This window comes from Palaemon carinicauda, unplaced genomic scaffold (genome assembly GCF_036898095.1).
Source record: "Palaemon carinicauda isolate YSFRI2023 unplaced genomic scaffold, ASM3689809v2 scaffold335, whole genome shotgun sequence".
NCBI classification, from domain to species: Eukaryota; Metazoa; Arthropoda; class Malacostraca; order Decapoda; family Palaemonidae; genus Palaemon; species Palaemon carinicauda.
The window spans coordinates 41,960-59,009 of NW_027171031.1; the positions used below are offsets into that span (position 1 = coordinate 41,960).

At 47.5% G+C, this 17,050-nt stretch overlaps 1 long non-coding RNA gene across 2 annotated transcripts in view; it reads left to right on the forward strand.

The window, feature by feature from the left end:
- Positions 1-508: 508 nt before the first annotated feature.
- Positions 509-17,050, forward strand: part of LOC137636586 (uncharacterized) — a 48,109-nt gene continuing 31,567 nt past the window's right edge. For both annotated transcript variants that reach the window (XR_011043159.1, XR_011043160.1), the window contains exons 1-2: positions 509-633; positions 9,798-9,898. This is a non-coding gene — a long non-coding RNA (uncharacterized lncRNA). The remainder of the gene's footprint in view (positions 634-9,797; positions 9,899-17,050) is intronic.

Below are 17,050 nucleotides of genomic sequence, written 5' to 3' on the forward strand. Positions count from 1 at the left end.
GTCATTTCATAGCTTAAAAACACTATAAGCTGCGTAAAAACATCTAAATCATTTAATTTTCGTTCTATTGAGAATATAATATATTCATAACAACATAACACGAATGTATTTACATAATCTAACAGGTATATATTTATCCTAAACAACATCAAACGAATGTATTTAGATAATTTAACAGGTATATATTTATCCTAAAAAACACCACGCGAATGTATTTAGTTAATTTAAAAGGTATATATTTATCCTAAACAACATCACACAAATGTATTTACATAATATAACAGGTATATATTTATCCTAAACAACATCACACGAATGTATTTACATAATATAAAAGGGATATATTTATCCTAGCAACTGGTAATGACATCGTTGAAGAAGCTTGAAGAAGAAGAATCAACTGCCGGTTTTGTTTACATGTATAGACGACTGAATCTTGAAGTATAATGGAGCATAAGTGTCACTTTATAAGGGATTCAACAACCTTCAACTTTTGATCCATTATATTTCAAGATTCAGTCGTCTATAGTCCTCCCATGAGTGACGAGTCCCAAGTTCTCCCGGTCGTCAAAAATTTTCATATTTTGAAGTGTAAAAAAGATGTCGAGTTCAGATTGCAAGAAACAGAAGACAGTAAGTGTTGCATATGGTTTATTTTGACGTTATTTAGCCGGGAATTATGTTATTTAACCGATAAAGAGGAATTTGTCGGTGTATCATTTGGGGGGGGGGGCGTTTGACTAGATGTCACGTACCATATTTATGTATCTAATTGATTTTATTTCTTATTTCATTGATTATTTTCACAATTTTCATTCATATTTTAAATGAAACCAGCTTTTTTGGCCTTTATTTCGGCACTGTTTGGCCGGTAAAATCGTAGGTTATCGGTGTTGCTTGGGGTTTCAAAACTTTGATTTTTCAGTTTGTAAATTTAATCCAATATTTGAAATAACTGTTTTGTTACGGAAATATGTCGTGTTTTGTTCCATTTCAGTCCCACTTTTGACAGGGTTGTAGGGTAGACCCTATCCCACCTATGGTGGATAGGTAAATCTTTGTTGCTTTCGTAGTTTGTTGGGAGAGGTTTGGGATAACTAGAAAATAGAGTAATAAACGTCAGAAATTGGCTGTTTTTTCACTGGAATTATAACCATATGAGGGGCCTTTGTATTTCAGGGGCCAGTTCCTCCCATGTGGAATAAGAATTTACATCAACTAACTAATCTTTCCCCCTTAACCTAACTTACAACCCCTGCCCTTACCTACTTACCTAATGAGGGGGGGGGATGCTGACGCCCCCCTGCGATCCCCCCTCACACTGTCGTATTCTAAGTTAGACATAATAATACACACAGGTGGCCGCTATCATACATACACCCCCACTGGAATTATAACCGAATGAGATATCGATGAATTCACTAGTTTTGTAAAGGCTTGTCCCAACAATCTACATACTAGGACCACTTTGCGCATGAATGTCGGAAACGTGAGAATAGCCAACAAGAAACGTGTTGGAACACCGAGAAAACCCTAATTTTCAATATTAAACTTACCCGATAATCATGTAGCTGTCAACTCCGTTGCCCGACAGAATTCTACGGGAGGGATACGCCAGCTATCACTATACTAGAAGGGGGTGTACTCACCAGCGCCACCTGTGGCCAGGTACTACAGTACTTCTTGTTGACACCTCCTCAATTTTTCCTCTGTCGTGCTTCCGGCAAGACGTTCTGGGATACGCTTATGATCTTGGAGTATTTTCACGGCTTTTGGTGAAGTATTTCTCTCAGATTTCGGCTGTCGCTTTACTGGAAAACTTCTATATTAGCTTAGATAGCTATTATTTAGTTCTGATTAATGGTTAACGATCTTTTTGCTTGATTTGGAATCCCCACTTGGCTAACTCTTTGATTCAAGATGTCTGACATTTCACAAGCCCCACCCCATAGACGATGTAGGTCTTGTAATAGGCGTATTCCGAAGGCCTCGGTAGATCCTCACACCGCTTGTTCTGACTGTAGGGAAAGACCCTGTCAGTTGGAAGATCGATGTGAGGAATGCGCCGGACTTTCGGAACTTGAATTTGTCCGATTTCTTAAATATTCAACCAAGTTAGAGAGAGAGAGAGTTAGGAGGAGTTCTTCTCGCTCTTCACTTTTTTCCTCACCTCATGATCCCCTACCTTTTCCTCCCCCTGTAGTGGCTACCCCCGAACCTACTATTTGCCCTCAACCTGATATGTCTGTTGTTTTGCGTGCCATTCAGGCTTTAGGTGACAAAGTGGAATCGGTGGTTAGTGATCATAAGTCTCATATGGCCGAAGTCAAGGAACTTAAGGTCAAGAGTGCAGTGGGTGGTAATAGTGCCAGTGCTGTGACAAGTGCTAGTGTCAGTGCAGTGCCAAGTGCTAGTGTCAGTGTCAGTGTGGTGCGTGAGGGTACTTCTGTGCGTGCCAGTCGTCCTCCCAGTCCGGGACCTCTTGCAAGCTCCCAAGCCCAGGGGAGAAGCAATGTCGAAGGGCAAAAGGGTTCGGCAGGCCTTGATCGGCGCACAGAAGTATCCTCGGTGGTTGCGGGCGTGTCTTCCAGAGACCGTCACTCCCACCCGCAGACGATTGAGCCCGTCTTTTACTCGTCTGCTGAAGAATTGTCAGGGAGAAAACGTTGGACTCAGGTCTCAAGACCTCTCAAACGCAAAGTCCAGACCTCAAGAGCTCTACAACCTGGCTGCAGTCATTGGATCAGCTCTGACTCGCCGCAGTCATCAGTTGACTGCACACCTCCTAAGAGGAGTAAGGTGCTGCCGCAACAGATCTCTTCTGTTAAGGCTTTGCCTCAGCAGACCTTAGTGTCTGCCGACCCCAAGTTGACTCTACTGCAGTCCATGCAGTCACAACTTGCGGTCTTAATGCGTGAGTGTCAGGCTGAGAAGGTTACACCTCCTCCTGCGATCGCTCCGCCTAACCGCAGTCCTGTCTGCCAGGCGTACGATGTTGAGGCTCCTCAGGATACCTTACCACGTACTGAGTTGCCAGTTTCCAGCGGTGTGCAGCTACCTCCGCCTTCCTTAAGGCAACCTCAGCAATGGGAACAGGAAGCTTATACCTTACTTCCTCCGCTTCCACTTGCGGTTCCACCAGTGAGGCAACACTCTCTTGAGGTACAACAACCTCTCCCATCCATGAGGCAGACACCTCAGCTCTCGCTGCAGCGACCTCAACCCTCCTCAAGGCGAGAGCCTCAACACCTTAGCCTTGCGCCTCAGGAACCTCAACTCGCGAGACAAGAACTGCGTTCTGCGCAGCCACTACCTCAACTCTCGCAGCTCACACCTCAGGAACCTCAACTCGTTCCTCAGGAACCGCTACTGCGCATCCGCTAACCTTACAGCAAGCGCAACTCTTGAGTCAAGACACTCATGCCAGGAGTCAGCCTCCTCAACCCATGCGCCTACCTTCTGCTACTCCTTTTGACCAGCCTTTGCAGCCTGAACCTCAGGTTTTGCCTCAGCAACAGAGACTTGAGGATGAAACCACAAGCGTTTTTGCTCCCGCTCGTGCAGATTCTGCTGTTCAGCATACCTTACCTCTCACTTCGCTACACTCTGGTGATGAGGTTTCTGATGATGAGGCTGCACACCTGGATCCCTCATCAGACGTGGAAGAATCCAAGTCTTCTCCTCCTCCTATTGACTTTCGTAAGGTCCTGGCTCTTTTCAGAGAGGTATACCCAGACCATTTTGTCTCTGCTACCCCCCGCTCTCCGCCATCTGAGTTTTCGCTGGGCATGCAGCCAGCCAAGTCAACTTATACTAAGCTCGTCTTTGCAAGGTCCTCTAAGAGAGCTCTAAGAATTTTAGGGGAGTGGTTGCAGTCTAAGCAGCAACTAGGAAAGACTTCCTTTATGTTCCCACCGACTAAGCTCACTTCTAAAGCGGGCGTTTGGTATGCCACAGGAGAGGAACCAGGCTTGGGAGTACCTGCCTCTGCCCAGGCTGACTTCTCAAGTTTGGTAGACTCTCCTCGTAGAACAGCAATGAGGCGCTCTAAGGTTTGCTGGACCTTCTCCGATCTAGATCACTTCCTAAAGGGTGTATTTCGAGCCTTTGAGATGTTCAATTTCCTAGACTGGTGCCTGGGGGCCCTTAGCAAGAAGACCTCCCCTGCGGACAAGGACTCAGCCATGCTCTTAATGTCCTGCATGGATAAAGCTATTAGGGATGGATCTGGCGAGCTTGCTTCAATGTTTGTGTCAGGAGTGCTTAAGAAAAGGGAGCAGCTTTGTACCTTCCTTTCTTCCAGCATCACACCTTGTCAAAGGTCTCAACTCCTTTTCGCTCCGCTCTCTAAGTTCTTGTTTCCCGAAGAGCTTGTTAAGGACTTGTCTGCGGCCCTGATTCAAAAGGACACCCATGATCTTGTGGCCTCTTCAGCTCGTAAGACTAAGGTTGCTCCCTCAGTCCCCAGGACTTATCGCACCCCAGTGGCTGATACTCCTGCTACGAGGTTTATTCCGCCCTTTCGTGGTAGAGCCCCCAGCCGAGGAAGCTCCCGTCCAGACTCTTCCAGGAGCAAGTCTAGGAAAGGTTCCAAGACTTCAAAAGGCAAACACTGACTCTCCTCCTCTCCAGACAGCAGTAGGAGCCAGACTCAAGATCTTCTGGCAAGCCTGGGAAAAGAGAGGTGCAGACGCCCAGTCTGTCAGTTGGCTGAGGGAGGGTTACAGGATACCATTCTGCCGCAAACCCCCTCTGACCACTTCTCCCATCAACCTCTCTCCCAACTACAAGGAAAAGGACAAGAGGCTAGCGTTGCACCAGGAGGTGTCGCTCCTGTTACAGAAGAAGGCAGTGGTTATAGTCCGGGACCATCAATCCCCGGGCTTCTACAACCGTCTCTTTCTGGTGGCCAAGAAGACAGGAGGTTGGAGACCGGTGCTGGACGTCAGCGCGCTCAATGCTTATGTCACCAAGCAGACGTTCACTATGGAGACGACGAAGTCGGTCCTAGCAGCGGTCAGGCAGGAGGACTGGATGGTCTCGTTGGATCTGAAAGATGCTTACTTTCACGTTCCTATTCATCCAGACTCCCAACCTTTCCTGAGATTCGTTTTTGGAAAGGTTGTCTACCAATTCCAAGCCCTGTGTTTTGGCCTAAGCACAGCTCCTATGGTGTTTACGCATCTGATGAGGAATATTGCAAAATTCCTCCACTTATCGGACATCAGAGCCTCCCTTTATTTAGACGACTGGCTGTTGAGAGCCTCCACGAGTCGTCGCTGTCTGGAGAGTCTCAACTGGACTTTGGACTTGATCAAAGAACTGGGTCTGTTAGTCAATTTAGAAAAGTCCCAGCTCATTCCCTCCCAATCCATTGTGTACCTGGGAATGGAGATTCGGAGTCAGGATTTTCGGGCTTTTCCATCGGCCCCAAGGATAAGCCAAGCCCTAGATTGCATCCTGAGCATGCTGAAGAGGAGCAGTTGCTCGGTGAGACAGTGGATGAGTCTCACAGGGACCCTTTCATCGTTGGCCCTGTTCGTCGAGCTAGGGAGACTCCACCTCCGCCCTCTCCAATTCCATCTAGCAGCTCATTGGGACAAGGGTTTGACGCTCGAAGCAGTCTCTATCCCGGTCACCAAAGAGATGAAGACCACTCTCTTGTGGTGGAAGACCAATCTCCTTCTCAGGGAGGGCCTATCGTTGGCGATTCAGACCCCCAATATTCATCTCTTCTCGGATGCATCGGACTCGGGCTGGGGCGCGACCTTGAACGGACAGGAGTGCTCGGGAACGTGGAACGAGGAACAGGAAACGCTCCACATCAACTGCAAGGAGCTACTAGCAGTTCATTTAGCCCTATTGAACTTCAAGTCCCTCCTGCTAGGCAAGGTGGTGGAGGTGAACTCCGACAACACCACAGCCTTGGCTTACATCTCCAAGCAAGGAGGGACCCATTCGAGGAGCCTATACGAGATAGCAAGGGACCTCCTCATTTGGTCAAGAAGTCTAAACCTCACCCTAGTTACGAGGTTCATTCAGGGCAACATGAACGTCTCAGCAGATCGCCTAAGCAGAAGGGATCAGGTCATCCCCACGGAATGGACCCTCCACAAGAGCGTGTGCAACAGACTTTGGACCTTGTGGGGTCAGCCGACAATAGATCTTTTTGCCACCTCCATGACCAAGAGACTTCCTTTGTACTGTTCCCCAGTTCCAGACCCAGCAGCAGTTCATGTGGATGCTTTTCTGCTGAATTGGTCCCATCTCGACCTTTACGCATTCCCACCGTTCAAGATCATAAACAAAGTCCTTCAGAAGTTCATCTCGCACGAAGGGACACGGCTGACGCTGGTTGCTCCCCTTAGGCCTGCAAGAGAATGGTTCACAGAGGTACTACAATGGCTGGTCGACGTCCCCAGGACTCTCCCTCTAAGAGTGGACCTTCTACGTCAAACTCACGTAGACAGGTTGCACCCAAACCTCCACGCTCTTCGGCTGACTGCCTTCAGACTGTCGAAAGATTCGCTAGAGCTAGAGGCTTTTCGAAGGAGGCAGCCAGTGCGATTGCCAGAGCAAGGAGGGTATCCACTCGTAGAGTCTACCAATCCAAGTGGGAAGTCTTCCGGAGCTGGTGTAGAGCCAATGCAGTTTCCTCTACCAATACCTCTGTAACCCAAATAGCTGACTTCCTATTACATCTAAGGAATGAGAGATCCCTTTCAGCTCCTACGATTAAAGGGTACAGGAGTATGTTGGCTTCAGTTCTCCGCCACAGAGGTTTGGACCTTTCTTCCAACAAGGACCTTCAAGACATCCTTAAGTCTTTTGAGACTTCTAAAGAACGTCGTCTACCCACTCCAGGCTGGAATCTAGACGTAGTCTTAAGGTTCCTTATGTCACCTAGGTTCGAACCTCTCCAGTCAGCTTCCTTCAAGGACCTTACCCTCAAGACACTTTTTCTCGTCTGCCTTGCAACAGCTAAAAGAGTCAGTGAGGTTCATGCCTTCAGCAAGAACATTGGGTTCACATCCGAATCTGCAACATGTTCTTTACAGCTCGGATTCTTAGCTAAGAATGAACTTCCTTCACGTCCTTGGCCTAGATCGTTTGAAATTCCTAGCCTCTCCAACATGGTAGGTAACGAGCTAGAAAGAGTTCTTTGCCCTGTCAGAGCTCTGAAATATTATCTTAATAGGTCAAAACCTATTCGAGGACAGTCAGAAGCCTTATGGTGTGCAATCAAGAAACCTTCGAGGCCCATGTCCAAAAACGGGGTTTCGTATTATATAAGGCTTCTGATTAGAGAAGCCCATTCTCACTTGAAGGAGGAAGACCTTGCTTTGCTGAAGGTAAGGACCCACGAAGTGAGAGCCGTAGCTACTTCGATGGCCTTTAATAAAAACCGTTCTCTGCAGAGCATAATGGATGCAACTTATTGGAGGAGCAAGTCAGTGTTTGCATCATTTTATCTTAAAGATGTCCAGTCTCTTTACGAGAACTGCTACACCCTGGGACCATTCGTAGCAGCGAGTGCAGTAGTAGGTGAGGGCTCAGCCACTACATTCCCTTAATCCCATAACCTTTTTTTTTTTAACCTTTCTCTTGAATGCTTTTATTGTTGTTTTTATGGTTGTTACGGTAGGCTAAGAAGCCTTCCGCATCCTTTTGATTTGGCGGGTGGTCAATTCATTCTTGAGAAGCGCCTGGGTTAGAGGTTGTGTAGAGGTCCTTTAGTAGGGGTTGCAGCCCTATATACTTTAGCACCTTAGAGTTGATTCAGCCTCCTAAGAGGAACGCTGCGCTCAGTAAGGAAGACGAACTTAATAAAGGCAGAGTAACGGTTCAAGTCGACTTCCTTACCAGGTACTTATTATTTCATTGTTATTTTGAGATAACTGATTATATGAAATACGGGATACTTAGCTATCCTTTAGTCTTGTACACTGGTTTTCACCCACCCCCCTGGGTGTGAATCAGCTACATGATTATCGGGTAAGTTTAATATTGAAAAATGTTATTTTTATTAGTAAAATAAATTTTTGAATATACTTACCCGATAATCATGATTTAATTGACCCTCCCTTCCTCCCCATAGAGAACCAGTGGACCGAGGAAAAATTGAGGAGGTGTCAACAAGAAGTACTGTAGTACCTGGCCACAGGTGGCGCTGGTGAGTACACCCCCTTCTAGTATAGTGATAGCTGGCGTATCCCTCCCGTAGAATTCTGTCGGGCAACGGAGTTGACAGCTACATGATTATTGGGTAAGTATATTCAAAAATTTATTTTACTAATAAAAATAACATTTTTGTGCTTGGCATTTCATACGATGTCAAATAACTGAAATTTCACTCGTTTGTCCTAACGTTTTACATACTGTACTAGGAACACTCGACTGACACAGGTGGGAACCTTGGGGTTTGGGTGTGGTTAAATAGGACTAAACGTGATTATTTAACCCTTGTGAGATTTGTAAAAGGCCACTGAACCTAACAAACCCACCTGACCTAACCGAATAGTTCCCAGGTTACAACCCCCTAGGCGGGGCAAGCCCCCCCCCCCGGATCCCCTTCCCAGGTCACAACCCCTTGCCAGATTTGTAAAAGGTTATAGAACCTCACAAACCCACCTAACCTAATAGTTCCCAGGGCATAACCCCTCGCCTGGGGCAAGCCCCAGACCCCCTCTAGGTCACAAACTAAAACGGAATAAAAAATAAATCCTTACATTATGTTAAAGTGAATCACAAATAAATCTCTCTCCTACACAATAAAATGGTGGGCAGCACTAAATTATATCTTAACCACACTGTAATAAAAATATTACTTGGGATTACCTTTATGTGCATTTTTTACGGCAATTGTGGTTCCTGCATCTCCTATTATACACGATCGTCCTCAAAGTATCAAGCTGACCGATATGAGTAATAAATTCAACCACATCGCGCAAAGGAAAACTACAGTATAGGATATACGTCTGTCCATCTTGGAGGTTAGCGCTGGGAAGGCCGACCTCGCTCAGATCAATCTTGGGTCGCGGGTGGGTTAAAAAGTTTGAAATCACACGGCCAACAAAAGCAGGCCTACAAGCGCACGGAAAAGAAAGGTTGGTTTGGTTGAGCTGATTGACACTGGCTTAATCCTCCTAAACATCTTAACTAGATGTTGCCTACCCTAACCTTTGGTTGTATATACAGGTATAACAAATTAGTTTGTTCCGTAACTGGAATACAAACCACACTACTTAATAGGGGTATTACTTTTGGCGTAGCTGAAATGACGAGCTATTAATTTTTAACGAAGGTTTACTACCCAGACTGCTAGTTAGCGGGGGTAGGGGAGGGTAGCTTGCTACCCCCCCCCACACACACCTGTGCTTGAGCTCACTTTGTTCTTGGCTCGGATGGTGGTCGGACGTGTCCGCTCTCATCCTCGCCGTCATATTGGCAGCCAATAAAATATATTGTTATTATATCTTAGTTAAGAAGCTGGAAGGATAGGGATAATCCCAAAAAACCATAATGGAGCTTCCTGACCAATACTACTGTATTTCAATCTTTTGTGATTCCATTAAATAGGAAGTACAGTAGAGCAATGGATTTTTGATAGTACAAATGAAGCATTAGTTTTTATCGGTTTTGAGTCTGCTTTTACGTGGATTGGGTTAGACATGAAATTAATTCTTATCTGGTATAGGTCTTCATCAGTAATTTTTTTCATGAAAGTTTTCCCAGAAGTAGAAATTACTGCAGGTCTTCGTAAGTTTATAATTTAATATGTAATTAATGCTTTTCAGTGTGAAGTTGACGTAGATCCAAAGGCACTCTTCACAGAGATGGTGTACTTGAAGACATGCTTACCTAGAATAAAGCTGGAACCTTTTGGAGAATTGTGCAGGTTGGTGAATTTCTATTGCGTCATTAGTAGTTGTTCCGTAACCGAAATACAAACCACGCTATTTACATTGGGTTTAGAAATGGCGAGCCATTAGAATTTAACGAGGGTGTATTACCCCCTGGCTAGTTAGCGGGGGGGGGGGGGGGTAGGGGAGTGGTAGCTAGCTACCCCTCACACACCGGTGAAGCTCACTTTCACTTTTAGCTCGGACTGGGATAGACGTCTCTGTCTTGGTCCTCGCTTGGCAGCCATTGTTTGTTTTGTCTTTACTTAATCACTTACTTTTCTTTTACTTCAATATATATGTAAACAGTTTTCATGTTTGTATATATATTTGAGTATAGAAATCAGTAAGTTTCCTTTTCAGAGTTGTGTGTGTAGTGTACGATATCTCCGTGGAGCCCTCGGCAGTTTAGGCCACCACGGTGTAATTTTCAATATTAATCTTACCCGATAATCATGTAGCTGTCAACTCTGTTGCCGACAGAAATCTACGGTCGGGATACGCCAGCGATCGCTATACAGGTGGGGGTGAACACCACAGCGCCATCTGTGGTCAGGTACTCCAGTACTTCTTGTCAACACCACCTCAATTTTTCCTCTGTCGTGCCTCCGGCTAGACCTACATGGATACGCTGTTGATTCTGGAGTTATTGCTCACGATTTGGTGATGTATTTGCTCTAGAGTTTAGCTTTCGCTATTCAGGAAGTTTTATCATTAGCTTAGCTAGCTTTTGGAATTAATTTGATTAATTATGGTGACGAAGAGAGTATGAACTCTCTTTCACTTTTAAATGGCCGACCCTTCCCTTAGACGGAAGTGTTGGTGTCGAAGAGAGTATAGACTCTCTTTCTTAATTTTGCTTAACAAAAGTTATAGTTTTCAATATTAAACTTACCCGATAATCATGTAGCTGTCAACTCCGTTGCCCGACAGAATTCTATGGAGGGATACGCCAGCTATCACAATACTAGAAGGGGGTGTACTTACCAGCGCCACCTGTGGCCAGGTACTCAAGTACTTCTTGTTGACACCTCCTCAATTATTCCTCTGTCGTGCTTCCGGCAAGACGTTCTGGGATACGCTTATGATCTTCGAGTATTTTCACGGCTAATTGGTGAAGTATTCTCTCAGATTTCGGCTGTCGCTTTACTGGAAACCTTCTTATATTAGCTAGATAGCTTTTATATAGTCCTGATTAACGGTTAACGATCTTTTGCTTGATTTTGGAACCCCCTTTGGCTAACTCTTTGGATTCAAGATGTCTGACATTTCGCAAGCCCCCTCCCATAGACGATGTAGGTCTTGCAATAGGCGTATTCCGAAGGCCTCGGTAGATCCTCACACCGCTTGTTCTGACTGTAGGGACAGGCCCTGTCAGTTAGAAAATCGATGTGAGGAATGCGCCGGACTTTCGGAACTGGAATTTGTCCGTCTTTTGAAATATTCAACTAAGTTAGAGAGAGGTAGAGTTAGGAGGAGTTCTTCTCACTCTTCACTTTTTTCCTCACCTCATGATCCCCTACCTTTTCCTACCCCTGTAGTGGCTACCCCCGAACCTACTGTTTGCCCTCCGCCTGATATGTCTGTTGTTTTGCGTGCTATTCAGGCCTTAGGCGATAAAGTAGAGTCAGTGGTAAGTGATCATAAGTCTCTGATGGCCGAAGTCAAGGAACTTAAGGTCAAGAGTGCAGTGGGTGGAATTAGTGCCAGTGCTGTGACGAGTGCTAGTGTCAGTGCAGTGCCAAGTGCTAGTGTCAGTGCCAGTGTGGTGCGTGAGGATACTTCTGTGCGAGCCAGTCGTCCTCCCAGTCCGGGACCTCTTGCAAGCTCCCAAGCCCAGGGGAGAAGCAATGTCGAAGGGCATAAGGGTTCGGCAGGCCTTGTTAGGCGCACAGAAGTATCCTCGGTGGTTGCGGGCGTGTCTTCCAAAGACCGTCACTCCCACCTGCAGACGATTGAGCCCGTCTTTTTCTCGTCCGCTGATCAACTGTCAGGGAAGAAACGTTGGTCTCAGGTCTCGAGACCACTTAAACGCAGAGTCCAGTCCGCGAGTGCTCAGCCAGGTTGCAGTCATTGGCTCAGCTCTGACTCACCGCAGTCATCTATCGACTGCACTCCGCCCAAGAGGAGTAAGTTTCTGCCACAACAGAGCTCGACTGTTAAGGCTTTACCTCAGTCTACTGTCGTTTCTGCCGATCCCAAGTGGACTCTACTTCAGTCCATGCAAGCACAGCTTTCGGACTTGATGCGTGAGTGTCGGGCTGAGAGTGTTGCGCCTCCGCCTCCGCCTACACTCCCTCCGCCTGCTCTCGCTCCGCCTGCGCTCGCTCCGCCTGATCGCAGTACCACCTGCCAGGCGTACGAGGTTGAGCCACGTTCTGAGTTTGCTGTTCCCAGTGGTGTTCAGCCTCCGCCTTCTTTAAGGCAACCTTTACAATGGGATCAGGAGGATTATACCTCTCTTCCTCCGCCTCCCCTTGCTGCTCCACCAGTGGTGCAACACTCGGTTGAGGTACAACAACCTCTCCCGTCCATGAGTCAGTCTCCTCAGCTATCGCTGCAGCGAGCTCAACCCTCCACAAGGCAAGCACCACTACACCTTGGCCTTGCGCCTCAGGAGCCTCAGCTTGCGAGACATTTACCTTGTTCTGCGCAGCCTCAACCTCATCACGCTCCGCTCACACCACAGGAACAGGAACTTGCTACTCCGCTTCCGCCAACCGCTCAGCAAGCGCAACCCTTGGGTTCAACCACTCATGCTAGGAGTCAGCCTCCTCCACCCATGCGCCTTCCTTCTGCTTCGTCTTTTATTCAGCCTTTGCAGTCTGAGCCTCAGGTTTTCCCTCAACAGTTACTTGAAGAGGAAAACACTAACATTGTTCCTACTCGTTCTGACTCTGCTGTTCAGCATTCTTGTCCGATCTCTTCGCTTCACTCTGGTGATGAGGCGTCTGATGATGAGGAGGCACACCTGGATCCCTCGTCAGACGTGGATGAATCCAAACCTTCTCCACAGTCTATTGACTTTCGTAAGGTCTTGGCTCTGCTTAGGGAGGTTTACCCAGACCACTTTGTCTCTGCTATTCCCCGCTCTCCGCCATCTGAGTTTTCGCTGGGCATACAACAAGCTAAGTCCACCTATACTAAGCTAGTCCTAGCAAGGTCCTCTAAGAGAGCGTTAAGGATCTTAGGGGAGTGGCTGCAGACTAAGCAACACCTTGGCAAAACTTCTTTCATGTTCCCGCCGACTAAGCTCACTTCGAAAGCGAGCGTTTGGTATGCCACAGGAAAAGCACCAGGCTTGGGAGTACCTGCCTCTGCCCAGGCTGACTTCTCAAGTCTGGTAGACTCGCCTCGGAGAACTGCAATGAGGCGCTCTAAGGTTTGCTGGACCTTCTCAGACCTTGATCACTTACTGAAAGGAGTATTTAGAGCATTTGAGATGTTCAACTTTCTAGACTGGTGCCTGGGGGCCCTCAGCAAGAAGACCTCTCCTGCGGACAAGGATTCTGCCATGCTATTAATGTCCTGCATGGATAAGGCCATTAGGGATGGATCTGGTGAGCTTGCGTCGATGTTTGTATCAGGGGTTTTGAAGAAAAGGGAACAGCTGTGTACCTTCCTTTCCTCCAGCATTACACCTTGCCAAAGGTCACAACTCCTTTTTGCTCCGCTCTCGAAGTTCCTCTTCCCCGAAGAGCTGGTTAAGGACTTGTCTGCTGCCCTGATACAAAAGGACACACACGATCTTGTAGCCTCATCGGCTCGTAAGTCTAAGGTTGCTACCTCAGTCCCCAAGACTTATCGCTCCCCAGTGGCTGATACCCCTGCTACGAGGTTCATACCGCCCTTTCGTGGTAGAGCCCCCAGCCGAGGAAGCTCCCGTCCAGACTCTTACAGGAGCAAGTCTAGAAAAGGCTCCAAGACATCTAAAGGAAAAAACTGACTCTCCGCATCTCCAGACAGCAGTAGGAGCCAGACTCAAGATCTTCTGGCGAGCCTGGGAGAAGAGAGGTGCAGACGCCCAGTCTGTCAGTTGGCTGAGGAACGGTTACAGGATTCCATTCTGCCTCAAACCACCTCTGACCACATCTCCCATCAACCTCTCTCCCAACTACAAAGAAGAGGACAAGAGGCTAGCATTGCACCAGGAGGTGTCGCTTCTTGTGCAGAAGAAGGCAGTGGTTATAGTCCGGGACCATCAATCCCCGGGCTTCTACAACCGTCTCTTTCTTGTGGCCAAGAAGACAGGAGGTTGGAGACCGGTGCTGGACGTCAGCGCGCTCAACGCGTATGTCACCAAGCAGACGTTCACGATGGAGACGACGAAGTCGGTCTTAGCAGCGGTCAGGCAGGAGGACTGGATGGTCTCGTTGGACTTGAAAGATGCCTACTTTCACGTTCCTATTCATCCAGACTCCCAACCTTTCCTGAGATTCGTTTTTGGAAAGGTTGTCTACCAATTCCAAGCCCTGTGTTTTGGCCTAAGCACAGCTCCTATGGTGTTCACTCATCTGATGAGGAATATAGCAAAATTCCTACACTTATTGGACATCAGAGCCTCCCTCTACTTAGACGACTGGCTGTTGAGAGCCTCCACGAGTCGTCGCTGTCTGGAGAATCTCAACTGGACTTTGGACTTAATCAGAGAACTGGGTCTGTTAGTCAACATAGAAAAGTCTCAGCTCATTCCCTCCCAATCCATTGTGTACCTGGGAATGGAGATTCGGAGTCAGGATTTTCGGGCTTTTCCATCGGCCCCCAGGATAAGCCAAGCCCTAGAGTGCATCATGAGCATGCTGAAGAGGAGCAGTTGCTCGGTGAGACAGTGGATGAGTCTCACAGGGACCCTTTCATCACTGGCCCTGTTCGTCGAGCTAGGGAGACTCCACCTCCGCCCTCTTCAATTCCATCTTGCAGCTCATTGGGACAAGGGTTCGACTCTCGAAGCAGTCTCTATCCCAATCACCCAAGAGATGAAGACCACTCTCCTGTGGTGGAAGCACAATCTCCTTCTCAGGGAGGGCCTATCGTTGGCTATTCAGACCCCCAATCTTCATCTCTTCTCAGATGCATCGGACTCGGGCTGGGGTGCGACCTTGAACGGACGGGAATGCTCGGGAACGTGGAACGAGGAACAGGGATTACTCCACATCAACTGCAAGGAGCTACTAGCAGTTCATTTAGCCCTGTTGAACTTCAAGTCCCTCCTGCTAGGCAAAGTGGTGGAGGTGAACTCAGACAATACCACAGCCTTGGCTTACATCTCCAAGCAAGGAGGGACCCATTCGAGGAGCCTATACGAGATCGCAAGGGACCTCCTCATTTGGTCAAGAGGTCTAAACCTCACTCTGGTCACGAGGTTCATTCAGGGCAATATGAACGTCTCAGCAGATCGCCTAAGCAGAAGGAATCAGGTCATTCCCACGGAATGGACCCTCCACAAGAGTGTGTGCAACAGACTTTGGACCTTGTGGGGTCAACCTACCATAGATCTGTTTGCCACCTCCATAACCAAGAGACTTCCGCTGTACTGTTCCCCTGTTCCAGACCCTGCAGCAGTTCATGTGGATGCTTTTCTACTGAACTGGTCCCATCTCGACCTGTACGCATTCCCACCGTTCAAGATAATAAACAAAGTTCTGCAGAAATTTATCTCGCACGAAGGGACACGGCTGACGCTGGTTGCTCCCCTTTGGCCTGCAAGAGAATGGTTCACAGAGGTACTTCAATGGCTAGTCGACATCCCCAGGACTCTACCTCTAAGAGTGGACCTTCTACGTCAACCTCACGTAGACAGGTTGCACCCAAACCTCCACGCTCTTCGGCTGACTGCCTTCAGACTGTCGAAAGATTCGCTAGAGCTAGAGGCTTTTCGAAGGAGGCAGCCAGTGCGATTGCCAGAGCAAGAAGGGTTTCCACTCGTAGAGTCTACCAGTCTAAGTGGGAGGTCTTCCGAAGCTGGTGTAGAGCCAATTCAATATCCTCTACCAATACCTCTGTGACCCAAATAGCTGACTTCCTTCTACATCTTAGGAATGAGAGATCCCTTTCAGCCCCTACGATTAAAGGGTATAGGAGTATGTTGGCTTCAGTTCTCCGCCACAGAGGTTTGGACCTTTCTTCCAACAAGGACCTTCAAGACATTCTTAAGTCTTTTGAGACGTCTAAAGAGCGTCGTCTATCCACTCCAGGCTGGAACCTAGACGTAGTCTTAAGGTTCCTTATGTCACCTAGGTTCGAACCTCTCCAGTCAGCTTCCTTCAAGGACCTTACCCTCAAGACTCTTTTTCTCGTCTGCCTTGCAACAGCTAAGAGAGTCAGTGAGGTTCATGCCTTCAGCAAGAACATTGGTTTCACGACCGAATCTGCAACATGTTCTTTTCAGCTCGGATTCCTAGCAAAGAACGAACTTCCTTCACGTCCTTGGCCTAGATCGTTTGAAATACCTAGCCTCTCCAACATGGTAGGTAACGAACTAGAGAGAGTTCTTTGCCCTGTCAGAGCTCTCAAATATTATCTTAAGAGGTCTAAACCTATTCGAGGACAGTCAGAAGCCTTATGGTGTGCCATCAAGAAACCTTCGAGGCCCATGTCCAAGAATGGGGTTTCGTATTATATAAGGCTTCTGATTAGAGAAGCCCACTCTCACTTAAAGGAGGAAGACCTTGCATTGCTGAAGGTAAGGACCCACGAAGTAAGAGCCGTAGCTACTTCGATGGCCTTTAATAAAAACCGTTCTCTGCAGAGCATAATGGATGCAACCTATTGGAGGAGCAAGTCAGTGTTTGCATCATTTTATCTTAAAGATGTCCAGTCTCTTTACGAGAACTGCTACACCCTGGGACCATTCGTAGCAGCGAGTGCAGTAGTAGGTGAGGGCTCAGCCACTACATTCCCTTAATCCCATAACCTTTTTTAACCTTTCTCTTGAATGCTTTTATTGTTGTTTTTATGGTTGTTACGGTAGGCTAAGAAGCCTTCCGCATCCTTTTGATTTGGCGGGTGGTCTATTCATTCTTGAGAAGCGCCTGGGTTAGAGGTTTTGTAGAGGTCCTTTAGTAGGGGTTGCAACCCCATATACTTTGGCACCTTTGGGTTGATTCAGCCTCCAAGAGGAACGCTGCGCTCAGTAAGGAAGACGAACT